Below are 4,344 nucleotides of genomic sequence, written 5' to 3'. Positions count from 1 at the left end.
CATAAGAAAAGATTTTTTAAAAAAAATAAAATCCTTTTATTTTCTTGTGGTCGGCCCACCTAACTTGAGCTTCAAGCATTGGCCGGCCACCACAATGGCTTAAACCGTTGGCTTTGGCCTGCCCAAACTTGGACTCCAAGCTTGGCTTGGCCGGCCACATAAAGTTGGGTAAGAAGGTGGGTATTTGGTGGATATAATTTTCTATATATAAGAGGCTACGATAGGGACCGAGAGGAGGAATTGGTTTTGGTCTCCCGATGAAATTAAGCTTCTCGTGTTCGCCCTGAACACCCAACTTAATTTCATCAATAATAATTCATACCACTAAAGAATTATTATTGAACTACCGCACCAATCGCAAATTACATTTTGGGTTCCTTCTTATCATGAGTGTGTTAATCTCCCTGTGTTTAAGATATCAAATGTCCACTAATTAAATGAATTACTGACAACTCACTTAATTAATATCTAGCTCTAAGAGTAGTACCACTCAACCTTATCATCATGTCGGACTAAGTCCACCTTCAGGGTTTACATGACAATCCTTATGAGCTCCTCTTAGGGACATTATCAACCTAAATTCCTAGGACACAGTTTCCTTCTCTAATCAACAACACACACTATAAATAATATCATTTCCCAACTTATCGGGCCTCTTGATTTATCGAGCTAAATCTTACCCTTTGATAAGTCAAATAAATAAATACTAAGTACATGTGCTTGTTACTATATCGGGATTAAGAGCACACACTTCCATAATAACAAAGGTCTAGTTCTTTTATTAAGCTAGTATAAAAAGAACTTATCTTAAATGGTCCTGCTCAATACACTCAGAGTGTACTAGTGTAATTTTATAGTTACGATAAACTAATACCAAATTATACTATGACTATTCCATTGGTTTGTTCCTTTCCATTTTAGTCGTGAGCTACTATTTATAATTTATAAGGAATTGATAACATGATCTTCTGTGTGTGACACCACACACCATGTTATCTACAATATAAATTAGTTGAACAGCTACACTTAACATATAAATGTAAACATTTGACCAATGTGATTCTTTATTTAACAATAAAATGTTTACAAAAGGCTAGGCTTTTAGTATACACTCTAACATCTTCATCTCCTTTTCTTCTTCTTTGGTGGCCGGCGGCATCAACTCTTGGGGAGTCCTTGGTGGCCAAATTTTGCTTGGAGAAGAAGTAGAGAAAGGAGACTTTGTTTCTAGCATCCCTTGGAGCTTGGTGGTGGTGATCGAACCTCATCTTCTCTTGGAGTTCTTGTGGTGGCCGAAACTTGCTCGGAGAAGAAGGAAGCTTGGGTGGATTCTCGTCTCGATAGATCGTCGCCCACACGACATCCGAGATAAGAAGAGGAATACGACAGAAAATCGTGAGGTCTATAAGCTGTAAAAGGTATAAATAGTTATTAGCTTCCACATAATAATTAGTTCATCCTTTTATTTAGATCTTGAAATACCAAACACAAGAGGCTAATGAATTTAGGTAATCGAATTTATATTTTCGATTTTGTGTTTCTTTTGTTTTTCGAATTTGTGATTCGATTATTTTTTTTGGTTAAACCTAGGGTTACTATAAGGAAATTAAATATTAAATTTCGTTGAAAGGCTTTGTCTAGGAAGTGGTGGATGCTCTCATACCCAAGAAGGCCTAGTGACTCGCCATGTTTAACCTAGAAGCCAATCTCTAAAATTAATATTTAATTGAATTTGTAACATGGGTGGATTTGGATCAATAATGTTAAGCATCGTTTGTGATCCAAGTCCAAACCACTAAGAACAGATAAGTTGAATTTGGAATCAATAATGTTAAGTTCATTTTGTGATTCTAAATTTGTGATTCCAAATTTAATTTCTAAAGAACACAATAGGTTGTTAGAAATGGTTCAGGACTTGTACAAAATTTTTGTACAGGGGAACCGGTACGATATTCCTAGTAGCAACCAACAGACTCAGTAGTAAACACTGCTTAAAGAGTTTTAGCCAGCGATTGCTCAGAGAGCACAAAGCAGCACGGTATCAAGAGCAGTTATGTATCAGTGACCGGGAATGCAACAAGGATAGTTTCGGATTCTGCAATAGGTACTATAGCAAACATAACTTCAGAAACCTTGCTACTAGGCACCAGGGCAACAACCAATGCATGTGGGCTTGATCCCAATTGAATTACCTCACATCACAGGGTTACACGCAAGGGAAGCCAATGTGACAATGATATAAGAAATGGGGCGTGGCACTGTGGCACAGTATCAAACCCCAGATTTGGGTCTGGTCATGCAATCAGCAACCTCATTAACACTGGGCAGCCACACAAAACCACCTATGAGTGTAGAGGATCACCAAGGAAACACCAAAGAACAAATTGGCAGGCCCCACAGCTGCAGGTTTCAGAAATTAGCAAATGGCAAACAGATTCAGGAACAGTTGCAGTATTATAGGCAACCTTACATACTACAGCACAAAGGGAATCCGACATTTCAATGCTAGCAAGAAGCACCAGGAGTGCAAGGAGCATTCTGGGTTCAAGTGCAGGTTCAAAAGTAGCCTCACATCATGAAAGTACCATTGATCAAGTAGTAACAAACACATGGTTGGGATTACCTGAATCAGTCACTAACACAGTGCTGCAACTAGTGAGTGCAGTAGACAATTGGAATAGTTCTCCAAGGTCCTATGTGCCAGTTGTATCAGGAATTGGGGCAGCCACACAACCAAGGAGTCCAAAAGTAAATTTGAGTATGAGCCCTGTGACAAACTCAATCACTGAAACGGAGGGGGGGGGATAAACATAGTCCCGGGGAAAGTGGGAAGGAAGGATGCAGTGATAGTCACACACTTAGGAAGTCAACCATGTTAGGATCGATGATCGCGGCTAGAGAGGGGGGTGTGAATAGCCGCCCCAAATTGCTCGTTTCTTCCTACGATTAGGGTTAGCGCAGCGGAAATAAATAATAGAAACGACAACGAAAAATAGCAAACCTCAAACTCGTCGATGTAACGAGGTTCGGAGATGAAACTCCTACTCCTCGGCGTGTCCGTAAGGTGGACGAAGCCTATCAATCCGTCGGTGGATGAGTCCCCGGAAAACCGGCTAATATAAACTCCTTATGGGTGGAGAAACCTCGCCAAAAAACTTTGCAACAACAATAAGGAGTACAACAGTAGAGAAGGCAAATAAGAACAATCGAAATGTAAAACCCTTTGCTTGCCTTCTCGTTGTCGACTGGAATCCTGATGAAGCAGCAACTTCTCGGATCCAAGCTCAGCTAGAAAACCAGAAGGAAGCTCACCCGAAGCTTCGGCAGTGAGATCTCAGCAAAGCTCGCAGAAGGAACCAGGAAGAACTTGCAAGAAGCAAGAAGAAGCGGAGAGGAAGAAGAAGAAATCCAGTCAGCAGCCCTCGATCTCTTCTTATAACCTCTGATATCCTGAGCCAACCTGCGAACCTGCAAGCAAAAAGACCAGAACACAGAAGCCCGAAATAACCTAGCCGTTGAGTGACAACGGCTAGTCCTGGACCGATCAGGCTCCAACTTGATCGGTCCACACTGTCCCTGATCGGTCTTGGGGACCGATCAGGCTAAGCCTGGACCGATCAGGCTATGTCCTGATCGGTCCAGGAGGAGTCTGATCGGTCCCTTGGACCGATCAGCCTTTCTCCTTCTTCTCTTCTGTTTGCTTCCTGATCGGTCTTCAGACCGATCAGATAATCCACAGAAGCATTCTGTTTGATTACTGATCGGTCACCAGACCGATCAGCCGTATCACTGGATCGGTCCCCAGATCGATCCAGAGCTTGGTTTTTCCCAAGTCTCCCAAACCTTCCAAACCAACATCCGGTCAACCTTGACCTGTTGGTACATCATGCTTAGCATCCGGTCACTCCCTTGACCTGCTAAGACTCCCCACCAAGTGTCCGGTCAATCCCTTTGACCCACTTGGACTTTTCTCTTCGTGTCAAGTATCCGGTCACTCCCTTGACCTACTTGACCTTCTCAACACCAGATGTCCGATCACCCTTGATCCATCTGGATTTTCCCTTGCCCGGCTTCACTCACCAGGACTTTCACCTAGCTTCACTCACTAGGGTTTTCACCTGGCTTCACTCACCAGGATTTCCAATCTGCCCGGCTTCACTCACCAGGACTTTCCCACTGCCTGGCTTCACTCACCAGGACTTTCCCACTGCCTGGCTTCACTCACCAGGACTTTGCCTTTCACCTAGCTTCACTCACGGGACTTTCCCACTGCCTGCTTCACTCACCAGGACTTTCCCACCGCCTGGCTTCACTCACTGGGACTTTCCAACTGCTGGCTTCACT

Source organism: Zingiber officinale, chromosome 8B, assembly GCF_018446385.1.
Source record: "Zingiber officinale cultivar Zhangliang chromosome 8B, Zo_v1.1, whole genome shotgun sequence".
NCBI lineage: Eukaryota > Viridiplantae > Streptophyta > Magnoliopsida > Zingiberales > Zingiberaceae > Zingiber > Zingiber officinale.
Note: the sequence above shows the minus strand (reverse complement) of the source record.